Source organism: Alosa sapidissima, chromosome 15 (genome assembly GCF_018492685.1).
Source record: "Alosa sapidissima isolate fAloSap1 chromosome 15, fAloSap1.pri, whole genome shotgun sequence".
Classification (NCBI taxonomy): Eukaryota; Metazoa; Chordata; class Actinopteri; order Clupeiformes; family Clupeidae; genus Alosa; species Alosa sapidissima.
This window is the reverse complement of record NC_055971.1, coordinates 3,958,967-3,986,071: the sequence shown is the minus strand read 5'-3', so window position 1 is coordinate 3,986,071 and position 27,105 is coordinate 3,958,967. Positions and strand designations below refer to the sequence as shown.

Genomic DNA, 27,105 nt, shown 5'->3' with positions numbered 1-27,105 from the left:
AACCTTACATTCATTTAACTATGCAACATATTTTAAAAGCACAGTCACTACCGTGGTTTTACTCCCATGCTACTACTATCGCTATTACATGAGCTAACATGAGCAAAAGGCAGTTAGCTACATTAACTTTAGCACTCTTACCAACAAAATTTACACTTAACACTAAACTAGTGACAAATATTAACATCAAACCATCATCCTACCAGTAGCATCCCTGGAAATGCCCAGCAAGTAAAGTCTTTCCCCACTTCACCCTCTATCTTCAATAACAATTCAACATGTGCTTCTCAGCTCAACTTCTCACTATACAGGTGCTTGAAGATAACTCTGCACTTCCTGCTTTCTGGCATGAGGACTGTAAAGTCTCCATTTCCCTTTTCAAAATAAAAGTATCTTTTCCCCCCTCAAAAGTCCATTTCCATTTGATGTACACCACCATTGCTCTGTGATCTGTTTTGACTAAAGGAAATTATCTTATTTGCTATCTACCCTAAAGTTAGATCTTCTCTCTGTGTGTGCAATAACCCTGTCTGACACAGTTAGCCTAGCTTAGCATATTTTAAGTGGGTTCTACAGGGCTGCCAACTTTTCAAAAAACCTTGGAGATTTGGTGGGGCCAACCAAATTCTTGCTGCATTGGCTACATAGGAACTTTTTGTTTGACTCATTCAGCATTATTACCGTACAGCAAAAAAAAAAAAAAAACCTAGCCTACATCAGTGGTTCTCAGGTGTAGGGACCAGGGTCCTAGTTAAATTAACATTGCAATTAAAGGGATCTACTACTAGGACCTCGGCCTGAACCTGCGCTCATCTGATGCTGTGTTGTCCTAAGGGTGTTTTGTAAGAATTTAAGAAATGTTTGTATATTTTAACTTTGAAATGCATCAATCGGGAGCACTTTCAAAATAAATTCTGAGGTCAGACATGCTTATTTTTATGGAAATATTTGTGCTGTAGCCTAAACTATTTTGCACTTCAGAATTATAACCATGCACACACAAGTTCGCAACCACAAAACATATATGCTACATATCACAGTTCAGAATTGGTCAAAAATGTGTGTACATTTCAGCACTCCATGAAATTATGCAGAAGTGGTCACCTGTGTTATTCAGCTAGTTCATTTAAGTAAGATATTGGTCATTGTAATGGCCATCTAGCCTACATGCTCTTCCTTTTTCAGGACGTACCCATATCTGGGAATGTATGATGTGAATGTTTGCATGTGGCTTATGTCAGGCTTTATATCAAGGAAAAAAAATGTGTGTCTCATTATTTGATTTTCGTCATATTTTTGCATAAATGTCACTAGGAAGCATGCCAATAGAAATATTCATTTATCTGTGTATGTGGGATTGGCTGGAACCTGACAATATAAGAACTATGATAGTGGGATAATCTATGGCTTAGCAATTTATAAAAATGTATGTACTGACAAATAGTTTGCATTAGAATACATTATAATTTCGCCCCAATGAGAGACTATGTAGAAATGTGTTGCAATTTCAAAACCGGATTACTCAGGAACCACTTAGGCATGCTTTATATCCTCGTATTCGGTGCAGTTTGCTGTTTATTGTAATATTAGGTTCGCCATGTGTTGTGTTAAGGCAGTGATCCTCACTATTTTTTTCACAAGAGCCACATTGGCAGTGCAAAATCAAAAAGAGAGCCACTTTTACGACAACATACTAAGTCACCTTTGCAAATGTGCATTTCTACATACAAATTGGACATCCCACAAAAAAAGAAATAACACAGCCAATACATTTTCATTTAAAACCAGATTTAGTTTAATACTGGAATGAGCGAAAGCTGGCATGCATGTCCTTGACTTTCTTCATGTTGTATTTGTAGTTTGTTGTTGCAATCACAGTGTCATGAGCTCTCTCTCTGCCTGGTAACACACGCTGATTGAAGTCTGATGACCTCCACCTGTTCCTGCTCTGCTCTGCCTCACCCTCGTTACCTACCAGCTGCACTGCATTCACCACTCATCATGCCCTGTATATAAAGCCTTGCTTTTCAGTCCACACTTGTCAGATCGTCTGCAACAAGCACCAGTTACCTGCCTGTTTTGGAAAACGCCTCTGACTCTTTGCCTGTGATCCCGGACCCGCTCGACTACTTCTGTGTTCTCCAGCCCCAGTAATCTTGACCTGCCTTCCATCCCTCTTCTACGAATAGTCCTTGACTGTACTGCTGCTTCGTTTCAATTGCTGTTGTGTGTGTGTTTCCCCCAGGACTTCCCGGATCATCCAGCTCCTGCCATTGCTGTTCGGCTACTGGGGGAACACACACACGCAGACTCTTGGAACTCCCGTACCCCCCCGGAACTTTTGAACGTGACGCTTTTGTGGTCCTCGTCCTGTTTGGTGTCTGACACACAGTGAGGCATTCAAGATGAGTATGGGTCAGTCGGTTTCTCTGTTTCCTCTTGATGGTGTTCATGGTCAAAAATGTTGACTCACAGGTGTATGTGCTCATGAAGAAAGACATCACTTTCTGTGCAAGTGGTTTCAAAGTGGGAAAGTCTGCTTCAGAAACCAAACTCCAGAAGTGGCCAACACCTGCTCGGAGTTCAACTTGGAGAATGGCATTTGTTTGCAGCTCGATTATTTCACTCTCCAGAGCAGCACCAATACCAGGGCAGAGCTGTGTGATGGTTGGCGTGAGGGAGGACACATCCACATGGAAGGGGTTTTCCATAAAATTGAAAATCTCCTTATGTTCCGTCACATCACTGAATCTGGATTCAAACTCACCCTTCAGCTCCTCCAAAACTTCAACAAATCTGCTGTAGCTGAAGTGCTGCTGCAGAGATGGGTCACTTGTGGTGGTTGTTGCTCTGAGTTTAGGGAAGTGGATGAGTTCTCTGTGAGGTATCCACAGAGCAGTTATTTTGTTTTGGAATGCTCTGACTGCCCTCAGCATGTCACTTGGAAGCTTGTCTCTCCCTTGGAGCTGCAAGTTGAGAGTGTTCAGGTGAAAGGAAATGTCAGTAAGGAGGGCCAGCTGTATGATCCAGTTTGGGTCTTTCAGCTCTGGCTGGTGTTTCCCCTTGCTGTCCAAGAAGCTGTTGATTTCAGGAAGGAGGCTCAGGAACCGCTCCAGCACCCTTCCACGGGACAACCATCTTACTTCACTGTGCAACACTAAATCACTGTACTCTGTGTCATAGTCCTGGATTAACAGTCTGAACTGTCTGTGGTTTAGTGCTCTAGAAACAATGTAATTGACCACATGCACAACCCTTTGCATCACATTTTGGAATTCACTGTTTCTGAGCTTTGATACCAGTGCTTCCTGATGGATGATGCAGTGGAAGCTGATGAAATTGGGGATTTCATCTCTTTTTTTCATTAGGACAAGACCCTTCTCTTTGCCTCGCATGCTTGGAGCACCATCAGTACACACACTTGCAAGTTTGGACCAGCTGAGATTTTCCTCAAAAAATACTAAAAGTGCATTCAGAATATCCTCACCTCTTGTTTGGCCATGGAGTGGTAGTAAGCACAACATTTCCTCTTGAAAAGAATTTTCTTTTGGGAACCTCACCCAAGTGCACAGCTGAGCAACGTCAGTGACATCTGTGCTTTCGTCCACTGCGATGCTGAAACAAGGTTCAGCGCGCAAATCAGCCAACAACTGGTCACGTATGTCCTTTCCGATGTCTTCCATTCGCCTCATTATTGTTGAATAAGACAGCTGTAACCCTTTTATTTGTTTAATGATGGCGTCCTTGTTGTCAAAGTCGGTGAACAGTATTTCTGCTGAGGCCAAAAAACATTCTTTCACTATTTCTGAGACTGAGAAGGGTTTTTTAGCCCGCGCCAAAATCCACGCTATTTCATAAGACGCCTCTGTTAAACGCTCTGCAGTGGCGGTTGTCCGGTGGATAAGATTTTGCTGCTCACAAAGTGAAGCAGTGAGTTGTGCTATTTTCTTCTTTCTTAATTCACTGCCAGACGGGTAACTTTCATTGAAATTGGTATGCGCCGTTTTGAAATGGCGCTCCAAGTTGCTTTGTTTGAAACCGGCACGGGTTTGTTTGCATATTAAGCACAGAGGGTTCATGCCATGCAGAACAAATAAGAACTCGTCTGTCCACTTGTATGCTTCGTATTTTTCGTTTCTTACTGGGTACCGTTACACCTGCCGTTTGTCTACTCGTCCCCTCTCCGGTGTCTTTGTGCTGATTTTTGTTTGCTGCTCAGATTCATTTTCCTCATCCACTCCACTGTTCATTACAACACTGTGTGTCTGTCTGTCTGGTTTCTGAGCTCGTTTCTGTCCCTTTTTTATTAAAAACCGGTCCATCTTGAGTTTCACGCGGAACTAACGTCGCCTGCCTGCAAACGTGCGCTGCGGTCAAGTTTTGTAAACAATGCCATATGGCATGCACGCTGTGTTGCCAGGTTTGACAATACCCCCTTTAGGAAGCACCATTAAAGCTTAATAACTTCCTTTCACCTTTATTATTTGGGTGAAGGGAGAAGTATAATTCAGATGTTTGCATTTTTGTTGTGCAGTATTGTATGTTTTTGAAGCACATTTGAACATTGGCTGTGTTACCACATACAGTGGGTCCCATTTAGAAGAGTCCACTTCATTCGCACTTTCCCGTGATTAATGCAGCTGCGTGAAATGTATTACAACGTATCGCCACGAGGTGGCAGTTAAAGTCCGCTGTAGCATTGCCGGTAGCAGGGCAGCGGATTGCATTCAAAGGCGTTGCAAACAGTGAGATACTGTAAGCAGAACGAAACTAAAGATCACCTTGTTGAAATGACTGGGCTAAATCAGAGCCTACTTTTGTTTTTATCAAGCTGGGGCCAGAGATCATGGCCTTTGGCGAACAGTTTAGGCCTACTCAAAATTAGTGAAAGCAAATTACTATGCGAGCCGCCAATTATAGCTTGACGAGCCGCATGTGGCTCGCGAGCCGCGCAGTGAGTAACACTGTGTTAAGGGTTAGTGAGATATTTAACCGAGAGTAATGGATGTGCACTGTGTGCAAAATGCAAATATGATTAAATTGCTTGTAAGTTCAATGTTAATTGTCTCGCAAACCTTTATCAAAGCAACTTGGCTAAGCTAATATCATAGCCTGGCCTCGGCCTGCCTACGTACTTAATATCATTGGAAAGCTTAGATTCCGCTCGTTCACATGATGTGTGATATCTGTATAGGTTTAGTTTATTTGAACCTCATCTGCCAGGTATTTGACCTACCAGGTTGACACTTCAGCGTGAAAAATACTCAAAGTATAGGCCTACCAGAAGCCGGGAAAATGCAGGAGAAAGTGCGCCTGGGATGGCTTGTGAAGTAGCATCGCAAATGAGAGAAAATTTTGAAAATTGCACAGACAGGGGGTGCTCTTGAACCCCCTCACCGTCTCTGAAAGCATAACTAGTCGATCACAAGTGGCTCAACAGGTAGATCTATAGATAAACTCATCTTTCAGGCATTTGACCGACCGGGTTGACACTTCGGCGTGAGAAATCAGGGGTGTGGCGTGTGAGCGTGTGAAACTAATCAAATGTGTGTGTCTCACGGCCAATGCGTGAGGGTTGGCAGCACTGGTTCTATATGATGTAACCAACCATGGTAACCTTCATCATGTGGGAAAAAAATCATCTAGTCAAGACAGGCTACAAAAACAACCAAAAAATGAAACTGATGCCACAGAGCCATAGGCAATACCACAAAATATCTGGACAGTAAGACACTATTTTGTCAATATGGACTAAATGAAGTAACCAATGATTACTATACATTGTCTTCTAATACATAATTAATATATTCTCCAAAATCAAAAAACTCCACTGCTGTTATCAGCAGAGAAAAGTTTTTGCCCTGAACTTTGATGCTCATCTTAACAAGCAAGTGCTTCAGAGCCTGGGATCAATAGGGATGCAGAATACTGTGCTTGAAAGCATTATTGGGTCCCTTTTGTACTGTAACTTGCCACTGACAGAAAATCCATGCATTAATTAATACGCTCTGTGAGAGAGGATTCTATGCAGGTCGAGGTCTCCCTTGTGATTTCCCTATCCAACTTGCAATCACAGCCATTGATCAGTTGGTTAAAATTTAATTATTCTCTAAACAGATTCATTTATGTGGGTGCTGAAAGTGTTCAGAGACTTTTATTAGAAAGCGCAAGGCTGTTAGCTGCAGTGAAACCTAAAGTCACATGAGATCAATATGTAAACCAATCCTCCCAGCTTGACAGGTTTTGAGGTGGCTTTGCTTTTACTGGCAACTACAGCAATCTCCCTGAAGCAAGATTTTTCTCCACATCAGCAGATATGAATGCAGCTTTTAATCAACATGCTCTGGTTAAAAAGCCTGATGGAGCACAATAAAAAAAGAAAGAGAAAAAAGCCTGACAAAGCAATTCGTTCATACATTTCATTCCATAAAATTGAAAGATGTATTGACATCAGAAATAATATATTGTTATAATATCCATATAGCAGTATAACCTAACTATTTTGGAATCATTTAGGGGTGCTGAGTGACAATAGCCTGACATAGCCAGACTCAATTGTATTCTGAATTTGAGTCTTGTACAGCATCATTGGGACATGAACATGGGGCGTGTTTTAACCTACAGGGGCACTATTGGATAGACCTAACCAATCAGAGCAACGAAATATGTGAATTCTTTAGGGAGAAATTGTCCAATTTCACTTAATCAGTCTAAAAACATTTATTACACATGGCATTGTAATCGCAGGTATCTTTGGCTGACAGGTTTAAAACTGCATGTAATTTGAAGTGTAGGATCATTATGACACCCTCTGAATGCATGCCAAGATTTGTGGGGGACCATAAAAAAAATTTTATATATGGGCCGTGCCACGGCGAAATTAATCAATTTTGACTATTAGGTTAAGGCAAGCGCGCACGGGGGACGTGGGGGATATGTCCCCCGCAGTGCTGAAGAGACGGCCGTTGTCCCCCTCCCTTTTGATAAGGAAAAAAGCCTTATAGGTACGCTAAATAAATAATAACCTATAGGGTTTGCGCTAACTATGTAAAACTCCCCATTAACAGCATCACATCACTAACCACAGCCACCTACAGTGTAAGACTGCCAGTTTGTCTACTAACAACCATCATAAAATAATCCAGGCTACTTGCTTAGCGTAAATCCTTAAATTATGGCTGGGGTCTTTTGCAAAGCACAGCATCTTTATTTGAGGCAAGCTGGTAGGCTATTCGAGGCAGGCTTTTTTAATTTCTAACCTGCATTTAGACATGCGTTTCGTTTGGAGCGGCATACCGGTAGGCTATCAAAAGCATAACATTTTCGGTTTGGTTTGGGATATAATTTACTTTTGGACTGTTTGATTATATTGCTAAATGTTGAGACTGATGGGCACTGAAATCTGGGAGAGATTTGATGGTTCACTGTTATGTTTCATGCAGTTAAAAAAGTGTCAGGATTGTGCCATTGAAGTAAAACATGTGCTGCTGTTTATTGCAAGACAAGGCAGCCGTTCAATGAATAGGGGTTGTGCTGTAGCCTAATAACCTTTTTGCGTAGCCAAGTAGCCTAAATTGAGTTATTGTTTAATTATGCATGATTTAGTACTTTTTATTAAATTCGTAGGCTGGAATGCCTTGAGTCGCGCAACAACTGTGTTTAAATTTAGTAGGCTTCAGCCTGGCAATTACCTCGAAAGGGGCGGCAAGAGAGTGAGCTTGAGAACATGTGTTGGAGACCCATGGTAGGAAAACGACTTTTCTTTGCCAACCGTAGGCTATTAATCCAACCAACAATATAATAAAATATTAAGAAGAGGTGTTATTTCATTGACTTAAATCGAAACAATGTCTTCTAGTGCTGGTGGACTGATGGCAATTGTGTATAGGCAATTGTTACCCCGTCTTGTATATGGGAACCTAGCCTTTATTTGTCCGGCTATAAATAGAATCAATCCCGGGCATAATTTGAGGATTTCTTGGTAGCCTAGTCTCCTGCTCAACATGACATTAGCTGATCAACTAATTTTCACTACTAGCCTAACTATAAAATAGAAGTCTATACCCAACGTTTTTGTTCTAAGACATTTATTTCAAACATAATTTCAAGACACAAATTGGATACGTCAGTTACCTTGGTGCATACATCCCAGAGAGCAGGCTACCACACCCCAGAGTGATGGGCCTATAGCGTTCTTACGCGTTCAGTGTGGGGTATAAACAAGCTGAGAATTTAGCGGTGTCTCGGTGGGGAGCTCTTTGAAGCTTGGGATAATGTGGTATAGTTACTACAGTAACAGTATTTTTTTTTTTTTTTTTCAATTTTATAAATGCTTTGTTTAAATGCTGTTGGAAAAAATAGTAGTTGATTATAAAGTCAACTTTCTGTGGCAATTTTCTGTGTGTTCTGGACTGGTAACTTGTTAAGCCAACATGTTCTAATGTTGCATAAATATTAACTGCAAACTGCAACCTGTTGTTGTTGTCCTGTTGTCCTGAAAACACAACACTTCTGCTGCTCTTACATAACTTGCACCACTATGCCACTTGCTTACTTAGGTCAAACAGAACTACCTCAGCCATTTATTGGCCTGACTTTGCACTATTAAATTGACCGTCTATGCACAATTGCACAATTTCAACCCAATTTTGCTGCTCTTATTTCTTTATTGTATGTGCCGCCTTATTTAGTTTGTATTGTTTACTTGAATGTTATGTTCGTCTGTGGACTTAATTGGTAAAATGTGTCTTGTCTTCACCGTGGGATAGTGAGAAACGTAATTTCAATCTCTTTGTATATCTGGAATGTGAAGAAATTGACAATAAAGCAGACTTTGACTTTGTTGACTTTGACTTTGCAAACACATAGTGGAGAGTTGATTTGGATTATACCAGACAATTTAAGTATAGGCCTAACTAGGCTATTTGAGCATGTAGTCTATGTTTGGATCATAGGCATGATGATTCATTCATGGCTTCATAAAAAAATCAACATCCCATGTTGCTTTTAGAGTATTCTACCATTGGCCCAAATAGTGTGAAATAAATAATAAATAAATAAATAAAAGTAGAATTGCACATAGAAGAAGCTGGTCTGAGGGCAGATCTGGCGTTGTGCTCATCTCACAGTTTTGACCATTTTTATCAAAAAATATGTTGAAAACAATCAATGGTATTTTCTTAATATTCTGGCAAGTTTAAAATATGATTGTCGAAAGTGGGCCAGAGGTGGCGATCCGATATCTGGAAATCTGATCTCACTATGGGTTTGTGTTCACAATTTGGTCCCCCTCACTTTCAAAATATCTCCTGCGCCCCTGGGTTAAGGTTATAACGTTGTGGACGGCCACCAAGCGTCTTCTGCCCCACGGCTGCACGCGCATCTAGTTTTGTTGGTAAACGGGAAACCCCTCTATTTGTGATGACTTCTTGAAGAGGCCAAAAGCCAAAACACGAAGTTATCAGACCAAAGAACACATAAACTTTCCTGTTCTCACGTAGGCCACGTATGCACACACACATAAACACACACACGCATAAACACACACACACACACAGTAGACATGCAGGCGTACGTATGCACGCACATGCACATGTACGCATGTACAGACTCACACGTAAACACACACAGGCAAGCACACACACACAAACACAGACACGCACGCTTGCACAAACACACGCACACACATGCAGGCACACATACACATAAAGACACACAGACACACACCCCATTACCCCGACTCACAAGCGGACACACACACACGCACGGACACAGAAATACACACACACACATGAGGGCAAGCAGACACACACACACACACACACTCACCAACGGAAACACACTCACAGAGAAGCACACATATATACACAAAAGCAAACGCACACACTCATTTACATATACAAAAGTTGCAAGAGTAGGGGATAGAGTAGGAGATGGAGACAAATTGACAAGCATGATTCATTTTTGCAGAGAGAATGTGCAGGACTGAGTGGCAGTCATATTGTGTACCACTTTGCGGTACATCTAGTTATTGTTTATATCTGTTATTACTTGTATAATTTGTTCCAAAATAACAGCCAGCTAAGTTTTCTCATTTAACTAAAACAAGAAGTATCTCTATATATCTCTATCAGCATAGACAGACATAAAATTGGCTTAGAGTTTCACATTGTTTTATGTGTTAGGTGTTACAAAATATATTTTTATCTAGATCTGAGGAAGAGTTTACTGTACAAAGGCTATTAGTTTGGTGGTAGAGTTGAGGGGAGGGTGTAGCAGGCAATAAATCATGTTGTCCGGCATACAGGAGAATATAGAGGTGGCTGCGTCTCAGGCTGCCAGTTCTCCTGGGTTTTATTAGGTACCTCCCCTGAGGTCTGGGGACCAACATGACCGGGTTGTCCTCAACAAACCAGCACAGCAGCTGACATTTGCAACAAAGTGATGACAAACACTCCCTGCTCTTCACCCCACACCCCCACTCAGCAGGCAGAAAGCCTTGCAGGGAAATGACAGGTGAACAGGCGCCAACACTGTCATGGGTACACCCCAGCGAAATTCATGTCTGGGTAGCAGTGAGTGTGTTTGGAGTCCAAACTGGTACAAAGGGCTCTCTTTTATTATCAGATATATTGTAAACATGCTAATTACCAACCATTTCGTTCGAAAATTCTAAAACAACAATGTTTTTTAATACTTCAAAATAACATTTGATAAATTAACCTTACATTTTTCAGTAGCCATAGGTGTGCAGATTTGAAAAAAATCTAGTTTGGTTCTTACCAGGGCTTTTACTGCCTGAAATAATCGATTTTGTTTACCAAAAGCTCCGAGCTCCAAGCGAATTAGTACACGCAGCTTTACAAGACTGTTTACAGCTCTTTGAGTCACAGTAAAATTTATTTTTTGTTACATAGCTAATTAAGATACATTTATCCGCCATCTTGGTTTGTATAGAAATGAATATTAAGTGACACGTACACGTAAGAGGTTGGAAATATGGGACAGTTGGTTATATGTGACGTTCCTATATGTGTATTTATTTTTTAGATGAAAACAAAAAGTGCAAAAATATCAATGACAGCATATTGTTTTGTTTTTAGAGAATGAATTGTTTCAGTGTTACTCCACTTGACACACCTGAGAGTGCCATTACCAAAAGACTCCATACGTAGTTGGCATTGTATACCTATTTAGGACAACATTATCAAAATTGTTTTGCTTTATGACTGCATTGTAATTAGACCATAAAACATCATGTATGCAGTATGCTTTCTCCTCAGACAGCAGAGCAAGATGAACAGCACTGTAGGTGATTGGTGCTCCATGGTGCAGATCAGCAGTTCAACACATGCACAATCAGCAGAGTGACAACACACACACAATGAGGGGTTAACCACATGGTGATAAGGCCGGAACACCCCTGTGTCCTAGTGGAGAGTGTGAGCACATAGCCGAAAGCTGACAGAAAGGCCCACGGTAATCATCTACTGAGCAGCCTAGCATGTCGGTGACGGCATAGCAAACATGCCACGACAGCACAACAGGCGATTTGTTTACCTCTATAAAATACTCATGTTTTCATATTAGCTTTTATATTTTTCTTTTTATGGGGTGTGAGCCAGGCACAAGCACAGCCTAAAAACCAACACTCACAAAGCCTCAGTGTAAACAATGTTATCACAACCATGTAATCAAAGTGAATGCAACAGCACACTCCATGAACAACTGTACACAAATAAAGAACTACTGCAACGAGAAGGTCCATTTCTCAGTAGCATCATGATGATACTCATCCAGTAGAAATGGTGTGTTAAAGTTATCATTTTATATAGTTTTAATTATTATCCACACCTTAGGAGGTTAGCATCAAATCACAATAAGTTAAGCAATGCAGATGCAATACACACCTTTGCTGTGAATTGATGAGTTAATGCTCTGTATCTTAGAACAACAATATGTTGACATAAAAATCTATTTAAAGCAACACAATGTAAAAATTGGTATTTAGCCTTTGTCGTCAATTTTCAACATACGTAGTTCACATTTAACATACCCCAGTGCATCGAATAGTGATGATAAAGGTCACGTTCGGCACAGAATGAGCCCCTGTTCTGCCAGCTGTGCCACCCTCTCACTACAAAATGATAGAAAGTTAAGTATAAGCATGCATGAATTCCACTAGTCGACTCGGATCCAAAATTGAATGCAACACATCAGCATATTTCATGAAAATCTAGCTTGCAGTTTTATCGTAATCCTGCCAGCAACCAAACTAATGGACCAACCAACAAGGATGAAAACGAAACCTCCTTGGTTGAGATAATAATAATGATAAATATCCAGTGATACAGACTGTGATTATCTATCTGAGTCATGGCTTTTTCAACTGACAATGTGTTGTACATCATGGGGCCTGTGTTGCATAATTTACAATAAAATATGCAAACAAGACTATTAGCTTTTCTCAATATCCCCTTTTATGAAATAACAATCTGATACAGCTGCTTTTGGAGTAACAGAATAACACTTGAGGGAGATTCATACACCACCTAACATACTGAACTTCTCTACCATTGGTCATATGCAAAGAAAAGCAATCAACTTGAATGTAAACACACATAAATACACATTTATTAATTTACTCATTTTATTATTTGTAACCTTGTTACAAGCTACGTTATTTCTTCACATTGGTTTAGCTTCAGTTTGCTATTTCTGTTTTCTCTGTGTGTGTGCACAAACACCCAACTTGCAGCCCCAAGGGCATAGATGAGCTCTCTCCCAAATACTGTCTGTCATGTCCTCTCCCACATCAGATACTGAAGCCGAACATCTAAGGGCGGTGCAAGGGAGCAAGTTCTTTTATTTCATCATTCACACCCCCTGCACAAATCTCCCCAACCCCCCTCTGCGCCTTGACAGGACTCTCTCTTTGAGCTTCACAATGTCTCCTAGATGTTAGGATTGGGAGATCTAAAGAGACGAAAGTCTGAGGAGTGTCCTCCAAGCTCACAAGTTTGGAGGTTCTAAAATTGCCTTTGTGCCTCTGAATATGGATATGAAGCATCTGAATATGAAGCATTGTTATCCATTAGCAGCTGAAACAGAACTCGAAAAATGCAGACATGTATGCATTTTTTCATTTAAATATATACTTGAGCTATAGTTAAGACCAGTGACAATAGAAATACCAAAGATAATCCATGCTGATGTACATTTAACTGAGAAAAACATACTAAGGCCTCTATTTTGCACCCTGGCGCATGGCGTAAAACTCGTTTTCCACCCGGCGCAAAGTTTATTTCCTTATTCTGCACATTTTTTTTTTAAACAATGCGCCCAGGGGTGTGGTAATTAACAACCTAGGGAGTGGCCTAGCGCATTGTCTAAAAATCACTATTGTACACCACCTAAAACGCATTACGCCACTGACCAAGAGAAACGTGGTCAGAAGTCTATGGCGAGTTGTATTTTACACTTAAAGCCCAGTTTTCAGATCGTTTCTGATTAAATAAATGGTTAAGATTGAAATTTGGACACATGCTGCTGGTCCGAGAATTTTCGGTTTCTGTGGTAGCGCCCCCCCCCCCCCCCCCCCACCTCCACAATGTCTGCATAGGTGCACTGGAACAATCCTTCCTAAAACGCATTAAACTGTCATTCACAAAGACGTGAAACTCACCGAGTGGTCAGGGGTGTTCACTGATATGCTCACACAAAAATTGCGGCAAAAGATGCTTTCCAACAGGTGTTTTACCAATTGTTACAAAACGCTACCACAGAAACCGAAAATTCTCGGGCCAGCAGCATGTGTCCAAATTTCAATCTTAATCGCTCTATTTCATCAGAAACAATCTGAAAACAGGGCTTTAAGAGTCCTTTAAGAGCGCTTTGTCAACAGTCATATTAGCAGGTGCACAACGCACCATCCTTCTATCCTCCATGAACGCGCACCAGCGCACATCCATGCAAAACATTAGAAATTACACGATTAAGCTGTAGTTGGCAAGACACTATGCTCCGACAGAACAACATAAATCATCCGGTTTTAGAAAAAAACCCGCACTTCTACCTCCACCTAGAGCCTGTTATTTGTCTTGCAAAAATCCACAGATCCCGGTTCTTCTGGTCCAATCAGAGCAGGGCTGTGTGAGATCTGGCTGTCAATTACAGTTTAGTGCAGTCTGGTGCGCACTGACGAGCACAAACTCGATGAGAGGGTGCTCGGTGGTAGTGGGGGAGGGGCATGAGAGTTGTAAATGTTCAAAATTTTGGCTAAGTCCCCTCAATCTGTCAGACTTGCCAACTGCAGCTTTAGGCTACAATGGGAAACATAATTAGAATAAAGATCTCACAATGCATTTGCAAATTGGTAATGACGGTCAAAAGTGATTAGGCGAGAGCACAACTGAAGACGCATTATGTAAGGGATAATGTATAGAACACCGGTCATTACTGGGAAAATAAGTCCCGACAGGGCGAACCGGACCCCAACGCGAAGGAGTCTTGTTCCGCCCTGAAGGGACTTATTTTCCCAGTAATAGGACCGGCATTCTATACATTATCCCGCTTATTATACGGCTACTTGCCAAAACGAAATAATAAACTCCCCACGATATGACTTTAGCCTACAGTACATAGCCTATTTGTTACCGTTCATCGTGGCATTTGCTGAGAAACAAATAGTTCGCATCAACACACGCTGAATTTGAATCAAACATTCTTTAGAACACAGCTGATCAACCGTCTGCTTTCACTTTTGAATGAAGTTCCAGTCCTTGCGTAGTGATATGAAAGACGTATCAGAAGCACAAAACCTGTTGTCATTGACAGTGGTAATCATATGTTTGCAGCGGTAATTACATGAATATATTTTACCGTAGAACTGTTGTGTAATAACACGAGATATAAGCAACTCCTCTGCAGGATAAACGTTGTTTTATTCAGTCATTCGAAAAATATTAGGGTAAGTGTTGCTTTTTTTAGCCTACGTTTTCGATGGTAACCCATTATCAGTTAATAGTGAAAATAACTTACTGCGTATAACTGTCTTGTCGTTGACTGACACCATGGTGAAGTTAGTTTCACTTTGCCAATGAGTTCAAATAATAGACTGTGAGTGCAAATGCGTAAAGGCTATGCTAGGTTTTAGTAAAACATGGTTTAATGGAATGACTGTTCCATAGGGTCTCTCAAGCAGACTCTTTCAAATGCGCCATTGACTGTCAAAATATCGATGCATTCTTTGACGTCACGCTTTGCGCCGTTAAAGGGAATGACAGATGTCATTCTCATTGGTTTAAATTATGTTACACCTCAAACACACCCATGACTGTTTAAGAAACCTAGAAACACTTTGTTGCGCCATGCGCTCGGCGTTTGATAACGAAAACACTCCCAATGTGGACTGGACATCCTAATTTAAATAAGCTTTTGACTAGTGACGATGCGTTTAGACTGTCATGATAGAGCCCTATATAACAAAGGCATCAGAATATAATGTTTGATAAAAACACTCACTTGTAATGCAGCACATGCATTTTTGTCCTGCTATAGATGACTTTGGATTAAGGGAAGATCTCTGAGCACCATATGTGCATGTATTTACAGTAAGAGAGCATTCTGTAGAAGTGTTTCCTTTCACAGGCCCCATTAATCTTTCTCTCTGTCAAGACTTCCCACTTCATTAAACAGGGAATGGAGGTTCTCACACGTCCTTATTACCACCCAAGAGGAACCCATTATGCTGTTATCAAGGGAAGATCCTGCTTTGGCACTAAGGAGGACTACTGTAGCATGCAGAATTCTAGACAGATGGAAATTCCACAGAAACCTCTGTAGTAGTGGGATGTACTTTGAGATAAGCACAGAAAGTAATCTGTCTGCATGTTGGTGATGTAAAGACTCATTCATTATACACCAAGTGGGCCAAAAGGCCATTTCTATACATCCAGTTACTTTCAAATATTACTGCCATTAATCACTAGTGACAAACTATGTGTAGGCTAAATAATATGTGTGGTGATAAAATGTTGCCCAAGTTTTAAAAAAAAGGGGGGGGGGGGGGGGCGAGCAGTAACCATTGAAAGTCACGGGTTGGATTCCTGAGTTGTATCCTTTAGCACGGCACTTAACTCTAAGTTGCTCCGGGAGATTGACCCTTGAAATTGGTGTATTAATAATGTAATAGGATACAAGCATCAGCAAAATGAATGAATAAATAAATAAGTATAAATAAACAAATGGCTCTCAACTTATATTTAAAAAGTACAGTATCTGTACTATATAGTGACTATATAGTACATCTCACCTGCACAAACTAATTGGTAAAATGGTCCTATCTGCCCAAGGTGCTTGGTGGCCATGGCATTCATTTGGCACCTGGGCGTTAGGATTTGAGAAGAAGTTGGCACTCGGCCCCTCCCACTGTCCTTCCGAGGCTTGTAGCCAAGGGGATGTCCTGTAGCTTCCCCGTGCTGCAAAGACAACATAATTTATTTGCTGTTTAAAGAGGCTGAAAAGAGACAGCAATTCGTGACAGGATGTCAGTCAGTAACTTAAGGATGATCTTAATGTCAATGGGATTTAGCTAACATGCGGACAGCTCATGCAGTACATGCAGAATCCAACTCATCTACATACTGTATAAATAAAATGTAAGGAGCAGGACCATTGTAGTATTGTGTATTCAGAGTTCCAATGTGGTTTTGGACACATATTAGTCCACATAGAGGACTCCTGCATTGCTGAGTGAGGGCTGGGCAGAGTCTTGTGATGTTCCACAGGTGAAAAAAGGCACTATGGAAAAACATTGTTAATGTGTTTACTGAAGGGGAGCATACTGTCTAATATTAGGCTCCAAGATGGTGGTTAAGTGAGATAATACATACCAAGACAATGGCCTCCTCCTTGAGTGCAGCCATTCTGTGGGTTTTTCTTTTGTTATCTACCAACTGGCTCTTTTAATCATCAAATTCTTTAAGCCGCTTCAGCAGCCTCGCCTTCTTGGGCTGTTCTGCCCCACAGTACTTGCAGACTTTTTGTGCACAGAAAAGGGTGCTCTGGCACGGGGACAGGTTTTCTTTACTGAGTCCTCAGGCATGGTATGCTTTATTTTAGCTGCAAAAAGGAAAAAAAGATGGCAAATTACTTGTATTGCAGACCACAAGCATGAATATTAATATTCACTTATCTAGTTTGCACTACACTATTTAGACCAGCGATTAGGGACAACTGTTTGGGGTATAGCCTTCCTTACAATCTTAGATCTGCTCAGTCAATTTTAACTTTTAAATATGGCTTCAATACACATTTTACAAAATTGCATATGTAACTCTGTTTACTGGACATGCTCTGGGTTATCACTATCAAGTAAATTCTGTAATATCTCTAGATTCACTCAGGGCTATCTTAAGGTTCGTACAGGAGGACTAGTAATGCTCAATTCAAGTACTACACCCAAACCCACAATAACAACAGCAGACCAATCAGATCATGTATCAGAAGATAAGCTTGTATTAACAGGTGTCATCACATTAAATCGGAATGTATCAGGAAAATTATATTAAAAAATGGATTTTTAAGTGTAGACACTGGATCTAATTACCAAAAATGTGCGGTGTATAATATGAAATATCAAGGCAGATCTTAAAATGCCACTAGTGAAACGTGTGGTGTATAATATGAAATATCAAGGCAGATCTTAAAATGCCACTAGTGAAACGTGTGGTGTATAATATGAAATATCAAGGCAGATCCGGAAGTACCACTAATAGAACGTGTGGTGAGTAATATGAAATATCAGAGCAGATCATAAGGTTCAGCCTTAGCTTGTAGAACATGTAGTGAACCACATGAAATCACACACGAAATATTAGACAATATCAACCTATGTTGGATCCAACAACCCCAAAATAAAATGTAAATGTCTTTAAGTTTGAGATCTCATAAAAAATGGAATCAAGAGCTCGAGCTGAGATATATGAAAAAAAGGAAGAAAAAAGTTCTGCATGTTTCAATACGAAAGTTCTGATCAGTATGTCTCGTCCTACCACACTCCTGGGCGAAATGAGTCTGTGTGAAGGCATCCTACTCTCAAGGGGGGGATGACACTTCGAATCCTCATTAATAGGGAGGGAAAGTAATCTCAACCTACTGGTTGCGTTCCTAGAGTTTAGCCATAGATATATACACGGGTTTCCCGTTTACCAACAAAACTGGATGCGCACGCAGCCGTGGGGCAGAAGACGCTTGGTGGCCGTCCACAACATTATAAACTTAACCTAAATAGTCGGCTGCTGTAAGCTACAATCGTATTTTTTTGTATACCCCTGTTGTTTCAATGATAATAACATCTCATTTCAGACTATATTTAAGTCTATATAACTTAAGTTAATATAAGTTTGCCGTTCATTTGCATTATTAATATAACACCGTATTTTGTAATTTTTGGCGAAAATTTGAAATCTGGGGGGGGGGGGGGGGCGGAGATTTCTCCCCCTGGAAATTTTGAAATTCTGGCTGCTAAACATACCATTTCAATGCAGTTTGGGAGGACAGAAATACCTTAACAGAGCAAGCAGCAATCCTCCTCTATATGAGGACTAAGCTAAAGTATTTTGTAAGTTAATGTAAATCACATAGGTTGGTGAAAGAACTGTAAGCTCAAATTCAGCATTGAGTGTAAGCTCATTAAAGCATGTTTAGACACACACATTTACACACATTTACACACCTACTACACATGATTTAAAAAATTTCGTGCATCAAAGCAGACTGAAACATTCATGTCTAGCAGTATTCATGCACGCCAGCTGTTTACTGTCTTTAAAGCACTGTGCGTCTGTCTAATTCTCAAACAGCAGAATGCTTAAATGCTATGTTAAGCTACAAGTAGGCCTAGGTCAATGTATAACATTAGCTTGGGATGTTTTTACAGTAAGCATTGGTAGTTGTGAAAGTAGCTGCATCCCTTCTAAATATCAATAATATGGAAATGCTAACATATCTTTTCTTTCTCCCTCAAGGCGCTTTGCTTAAATTTCTCAGCCCTCTTCCTAAGGATACCTCCACTGATGAAGGTAGAGTGAATTTCTCTCATTGAGCTGAGCTGTTATGACCATTTCCAATATGCTGACAGTGAAATGGTCAAACGTACTTCACAGGTAATTTCAGATTTTTTTTTTTTCAATTATTTTCCCAGGTACACCATCAACTTCATCCTCCATTCATGAGGAAGAAGCTGACATTGGATTTTATTGTATGGTGGTGTTTTTGCAAATGTTCAAAATGTTCAAAACTAATGCACAGTATGCAACAGCAGTATTTGCACTGTCAACATTTTTTATTTATATAAAGTGTGGGTGAACTTAAACTGTATGGCTATGCTGTGGTTCCTGTAGGCGTTGCGTGCGGTTGGGGGGGGGGGGCTCCATGTCCATTTTGCTTGGGGCCCCCAAATTCCTTGAAACGGCCCTGAGCACGAGAGAGACTATTATACTTTCTTACCCTCTACATCACGGTCATAGCGATCCTATTTAAATAAAACAACTTTAAGCCTCCTTTTGAACGGGTAGCCTATCCCTTTTCACTACATGGATTAGCTGCCAGATACATGAAGAGAACAAGTGGAGAAACATCCAACGCAATGCCTTGGTAGGCCTAATGTTATTAGGTCTTCAGCTATTTTGCTACGGTTTATTACACATCCAGACGAATACATTTGAGTCGTTTTAGGCTCTGGCTTATTATGGAGCATAATAGGAACAAAGTTATGATCAAAAAAATTATCAGGGAGGAAAAATACGCACGTGCCCCCTTTATTTCAATGGGCATGACGCCACTGGTTATGGGAGAACCTGCATGTAGCCTAATGGTAGCCTAACTTTTTTTTCTCTGTTCAAAACTCGGTTTACACAAAGACGATAGACTTTCTTAGAAGCTGTGAAATTTGGCCATGTCTTCCCTCTGAAAGTTGACACAAAATCAAACAATATTTAATCATTTAACTTCAATTGAACAGCGACAGGTTTTGGTAGGCAGTAGTCTCAGCACCCGACACACACGGGACGTCCCCCGGACCTTATTCACGACGTCCCCGATTGGTCCCGAACGTCATGTTCTAGCGGACGTTCTGGTGACGTTATTGACGTCCGGAGCAAGTTATCCTTTGGTTATTGCGCGACGTCCGGTGCAGGACTTTCTGGGGACGTCACCATCAGGTCCCTCGGATGACATTTGCATTTGGTCATTTCAAAGACATCCTAAGGACCCGACAATAACGTTATACCCAAAAAATGCAGTTTTTCCTAAATAACTACCTGCACCTTGGCACTGAGGATGAAGATTTTTTTATGGTATGTTGGTCTCAAGGGCCCACATCAACCTGGCCCATAATCACTCATTTGTGATTTGCACCCCCCCGGTAAAAAATGAAAATGCAATATCATTCTGCTTTAATCGCCCCTATCTTCAGTTAAGATGTTCAGAACTGCACCAAATTTTATGTGTATGATTAACCTGGCATTCTTTGGGGGGTATGCCAAGTTTCGTAGAATTTCATCCATGGGGGGGGTCTAAAAAAATGTAGGTTATGTGTACATGTAGTGACTGTACACTCATTGGCCTGTAGATGGCAGTGCACACATACACAAGCACACACACACAGGCACACACATACTATCGGTATCGGCAATTAGAACGGCCGATACATAATTACAAATTCAGTGGGATTAAAGGAAAACCAAATATTCATCATCATCATCATCATCATCATGGCTGCATTTCCAGTATTGACGATACGATACGTAGTCGTTTGTCCACTAGATGGCGCATCGTTGCAGTGAGACGTAATTTTGTTGGAAGTTAAAAGTGGGTTGGAAAAACAATGGACGCTTCCTACAAGGACTGTAGTTTACCGCAGAGAACGTCTAATAAGGATAGGACGATTTTCACATGAAATGTAATTTCCATTTCTTCTTGAAGCCGAAATAAATCTGATAATGTTTATCGGACATTCTTGGTTTTTACTGCAGGTACGTTAATCTTATAATATCAATAAGGACCTAGGTACAATAATGTTACCGTTAGCATTGGTTGAGTGATGGAGGCCAATTTGATTGCATTTGTAGAAAACTATAAATGCGGTTATACCAAGCAAATTGATAGCAGCACTGTAATTGTATCTTTCGACTGTCATCTCATTCTGGCCTACTAACAAGCTAAGTAAGTTAGCCACAACGTTCCCTAACGCGATGGTTTTCTAATGGAAAATATACCTGAAAGATAACCTGTCTATGATGCAAACACCGGGCTGGGACATTTCTGCTTGCTAAATATTTTTTTTCTGCTGTTGATTTGGTCACAGTCCTTGGTGGCCCTGTCAGTGCTTTGTAAAGTGTTGCATTAAGACCACAAAAAGTCTCAAAAAGCATCTGAGCTAACGTTCATTCCCAAACACCCACTAGGCTACTTCAAAACTCTATTTTCAAAATGAACGCACCCGTGATGATCTACATCTAAACCAAATATTTTAGAGCGCACTTTGTGAGATTTATCTAAGGCAGGGCTGTACACATAATCGTAATATTATTTGTTGCACGTGCTACAAAACTCATTCTGTGCAATGGAAGACTTACCAACATTACACCGGTCTGATACAGTTTTGCCTATGGCTATACATGCGTGAGACTGAGACGCCTGTTTATTTGTTTGAAGTGCGTGCAGGGTGTGAGAGGGGAATCGATGTGCTTTGATTCCAGCTTGGTAGTTGTAGTCTGTGAGATTAAAAAACACGTGTGTGTGTGAAGTATCCAAACAATGACACCTTCATTATGGCTTTCATTATGGCTGCTTTAGCAACAAAGCTTAATACATCTATGTAATACATCTCAAATCATACATCTATGTTTGATGGCTAGCTATTAAGTGACATAGTCTACACCAGGGGTGCCCATACTTTTCTGAATGGTGATCTACCTTTTAAGTGACTGGGTCAGAATGATCTACTACTCACATTACGTGTCTTTTTTAATGTACCAAAACGAACACACAGTGTCATATTGGCTGCTATTTTGCTTTAATGTTTCACACTTAAATCATTAGTAATTTATGGTTGAGTTTAATTTCCCTACCAACAGTAGAAATACAGTAACAGTAACATAGTCCACAATAGAAGCTACTAATCAACATGCATGTGATTTCATACACAGTGGCACTTAAGTTACATTTCCCATACAATTCAGTACATTTACATCAAAATCCACACATTGAAATGTAACTTTACCTATTCAGGTAACACACACACACACACACACAGACAGACAGACAGACACACACACACACTCACTCACATTGAAATGTTACTTTTTTTAACACTAGGATTTTTTTTAACATACATACAGTGGCATTTGGCCTACATTACACACTATATCACACTACAATTCACGGTTCAAACATTGAAACTTTCAGACAGTGAATTAACTTGATGTACAATAAGTTGCATGTCATTTTCTTGCATACACATTGGCATGTTCACATCAGTGGTCAGTACTTTATTCAAATGATGACTTGCATTCGATAGAGTCCACTAGGGATGCATAGTCCGGGCAATAGCTACTGATAGCCAGTCTAAGACAGGCCTCCAAATGATCGTCGGTCAGGGTGGAGCGGTATTTTGACTTGATAAATTTCATATGTGAAAAGGTCGATTCGCACAAGTAAGTAGACCCAAACATTGCAGTCAGTGATGCTGCACATTTTCTCATGTTGGGATACTATTCTTCTGTGAGTAAACTCCAGAATTGTTCATGGGCCCTAGACTTCAAGTTAATAGCCGCTTGCAGTGTCAAGATCTCATCCTCAACTTCAGCAGAACTGAGCTGAAATATTGTTGCGATCTTAGAAGCGACGACATTTAAGTAGTATAGTCTATAATATACTACTTAAACGGCACCGACAATCAAAAAATCCAGTGGAAACTAGATGGCAGAAGTGTGTAGGCCAATCTGCCCAGCAGCTTTTTCTACTTCGCTACCTACAGATGTTTTACCGGTATGATATTTCGAAACGCCATGTAATGTTCCCATGTCTATGTTCCCATAGACAATCGACGCCCGGAAGTTGGATGGATACGGAAGTTACGGAGGCGGGACTTATTCTGGAGAGGTCTATTGTCACGGGGGTGACTACATTCCAATGGGGGGCGGAACTAATCTGTGTTCGTTTTCCCCGTAGGGAACGGTTTTAGCGAAACCATCAGGGATTAAGATGGCGGCGCACTGTCCCAAAATGTAAACATGGTAGCGCAGGCTGTTGTCTAGCAATTTGCGCTGTGTTAATTTAATTATTGTTTCAATGCAGCTCAGCTGGATGGCGGAAGGAATTTGTTTCAATGATTGGTGTGCTTTTAGAGGGGGAGCACTATATATGCTGCAGGGATTCAACAAAAAACACGACCGGGGAGACTGGAGACGACGCGGGCTGAGCTACGGTGAAGACGAGCGACTGGAGACCGGAGGAAAAGACGATTACCGAGACTGGCATTCAGTGAAGGAAACCGGGAACCCTGGAAGACGGAGAATCAAGAGGGCAGCTACAGCTAAGTACCCATGGAAACGTGCTGCTAGTGTATCGTTGCTATCGGCTAGCCTTTGGTGCTGCCCGGGTGATCTTAGGCTACTGGGATTGCTTGTATTTGTGCATCGTTCCCCTGTATACTCATGTTGCTGTGCCCACTAAGAAATGTGCATGCGAGTTTGAGATTTCACGAATTGCAGTGCTGAGTTTAGAGTTTTTCACGGATTGCAGTGCTGAGAGTTTGGGTTTTCACGGATTGCAGTGTTGTGTATTTTGCACTGACTATAGCCTCCAGTAGCCTGTCCCCGAAGCTGACCCCGCTGAGCACTCGGACTTCGCGTGGGTAGAGTTCGGCAGACGGGAGTGAGATGCGACGGCAGTGACGCTAAGTGGTCCCTTTATCGAGCAGTATTATCAGTGTACCATTCAGCTGTGCTGGCTAACCCGTTTGCATGCTAGTTGGGCTGCATCTGTTTTTGAACACTATTGTTCTGACCTTGCTGTGACGTGCTGTGCCTTGAAGTAGAGCAACTCTGATAATCTCACGAGTGTGACTGGCTGTGGTATTCTTCTTGACCCTTGTTGCAGCCCCAGGCCCGCCAGCCGCTACCCACACTTGGGCCGAACCCCTGGGCATTAAGCCCTGTCACTGATAACTAGCTTGCTCGCCCCCACCAGACGAGCCGTACCCGCCGCTGCCCCAACGCCGTCCAGCCACTGACGAGGCCTCCACCCGACGAGCCAGATCCGCCGCTGCTCCAACGCTGTCCAGCCACTGACGAGGCCCCCACCAGATGGTTTGTGCCTACTGCTGCCCCGATGCTGTCCAGCCACTGACGAGACCCCTGCTGGACGAGTCGTGCCCGCCGCTGCTCTAATGCTGTCCAGCCACTGACGAGGCCCCACCAGACGAGCCAGATCCACCACTGCTCCAACGCTGTCCAGCCACTGATGAGGCTCCACCAGACGAGCCAGATCCGCTGCTGCTCCAACGCTGTCCAGCCACTGACGAGGCCCCCACCAGACAGTTTGTGCCCACCGCTGCCCCGACGCAGCCACTGACGAGACCCCTGCTGGACGAGTCGTGCCCACCGTTGCTCCAACGCTGTCCAGCCACTGACGAGACCCCTGCTAGACGAGTCGTGCCTGCCGCTGCCCCAGCGCTGTTCAGCCACGGGTGAGGCCTCCGCCGGGCGAACCGTACCTGCCGCTGCCCCAGTGCCCGCCAGCTTCCATCCCCCCGGTCTCTACACTCTCCCGAGCCACGACGACTGAAACCCCCCTTCCCTTTAGTATAAATTTTATCCCCCAATAAAGATTTGTTGATTTTAACTTTATCTCTTGTCCTGGTGTGTTGTGTGGGTGTGTTGTGTTCCCTGGTGCAGAACTGTCATAGTGGGCCTTGAGCGCCCTCCCTTGGTCACATAATGATATGATAGGATGGATTGCTTTTCTGAAAAGGCGCCTTTTTTTTTGTTTGTTTTGTTTTTTTGCTGAGTTCTGTGAGCTACCGTCATTGGCTCTGCGATCGACCAGTCGATCGCGATCGACCTATTGGGCACCCCTGGTCTACACTAAGAGGTTGGAAATACATTCCTATAAGTAAGACAGTACATCGATGTTTGGTGGCTAGCTGGTAGTTCTGTATTTCAAGGATTGACAGGCTAGAAGTTTGCAATTTAATACTGCAACTACTGTTTTATTTGTTTATATTACAAAAACGGTAGGTAGGCCTATCAGTGTTTGGGTGATTGGGTGGCTTGCCGGCTAGTTCAATATTTCAAAGACACTTGCGTTCCTTCCTGTACGTTGGGTCCTTCAACAGAAAACAATAAACTCAGGCGAATTATCGAACAGCAAACAACATTCTGACCAATGAAATTCTGGAAGTGCAACGGCTAATAGACCAATCAGAATGTATTTTATGTATTTTGTGACGTAATCATGCAGATCTGGTAACCCGTGCAGATCAGGTACCCACACCTGCACAATCCAATCACGTTTGAGAGGGAAACAACAAATTTTTAGAAGTAACGGGTACTCACGGTATTGGATAGAAATGTAGTGGAGTAAAGAGTACAATATTTGCCTCTCAAATGTACTTGAGTGAAGTCATGAGTACTCCCCAAAAATGATACTTGAGTAAAGTACAGATCCCTCAAAATTGTACTCAGTACTGTACTCAAGTAAATGTACTCCGTTACTGTCCGGCTCTGAGTCTAAGGCAACATCATACAGTTTATGAAGTTGTACGTCTATGAACAAAGTAGAACCATGCTAGGTTCACTGCAGATGTGAATTATGTAGAGTTTAACGTTAATGTATAACGTTACAAACTACGGAATGGATTTTATCAAATTCATGTTCGCTGATGTGATGCATGGTGTAACGTTAGCAAAGTCTGTTAAAGTACTAAAGTTCATTTTCAAGGTATGTGACTTATGTGGAATTTCAAATGCTTAGGCCTACGTATTGCATTAGGTCTGAGCACCACTGGAGAAAACATTAACATGCGTCAGTCATAGGTTGTAGTAAGCTTAGCTAATGTTTAACTAAGTTAAGCTAATGGTGTGCTTCAGTTCTAACTTGGCCACAAAAGGCTGATACATTGTGCACATAAATCATGACAGGGGAAAATAATAACCGGTTTAAAAAAAAAAACAGCGTCGTGTAGTAGATGGTGTCGAGCCGCCAAGGTTATTGTTTGGCTTGAAGATGAAGAAGATGTAACCACGTCTTGTGAACAAGCTTAAAAAGTTGGGCATGGATCTGCATATCATTTTGAGGTGGTGTACAAAAATATGATAATTGTTCCCTAATAGTCGGCATGTTCGTATAATTGATTTAGAGGGATATTTATGCCTCTCTCGTTTCAACTCACCTTTAAACTTTTGGTGTGGGCATGTTTTAAAACCTCAGCTATCAGGAGCTCCACCTCTTCCAGCCCTGGCTTCCATTTCATGATCGCTTCTGTAATAAGATTGAATTTGTGATCAAATTTCAGGCAGATATTAGACACGTTATTTTTAGACATTAGGCGCTTACAGATATTAGACACATTATTTTTCTGAAAGCATACGAGTCCATGAACCACAGCACAGGACAGGCCCAAAAATGGGCGTGTCACCAACACTCAGGGAGAGATGAAGTCAGTAAGTTAACTGTTAGTAGGGGGGCCTATGTATCTAATTTGGGGGCTTGTGGGATTCGCATGTTAATTTTTGGAGAGTATTATATCTTCGTTCTAGGGGTTCTTAAGAGTAAAAAAAAAACATGTCTCCATTTTTTTGAAGGTTTTGAAGGACCCAAATCAAAGGTCAAATTCAGAAAAGGTCAGATTTGGTGTTTTGTCCATAAACCTCACATTGTGCCAAAAAGCAAAGATATTCTACAAGGTAGTGTGCAAAAGTGGGCCACATAAACAATATACCATTATAAAACATTTTTAGGCTGATGATTGATCTCTTTAACAAGAAATTGTGCCTAAAATTCTCAAAATTGAGAGAGAGAAAGAGAAAGAGAGACACT

General features: G+C 41.5%; 1 long non-coding RNA gene across 1 annotated transcript; it reads left to right on the top strand.

Annotated features, from left to right (window-relative positions):
* The first annotated feature begins 1,850 nt into the window (after positions 1 to 1,850).
* On the top strand, positions 1,851 to 21,328 carry LOC121684095. Its single transcript, XR_006023028.1, has 3 exons — positions 1,851 to 1,862; positions 2,411 to 2,415; positions 21,227 to 21,328. It is a non-coding gene; the product is annotated as an uncharacterized LOC121684095 (long non-coding RNA).
* The last annotated feature ends 5,777 nt before the right edge of the window (positions 21,329 to 27,105 follow it).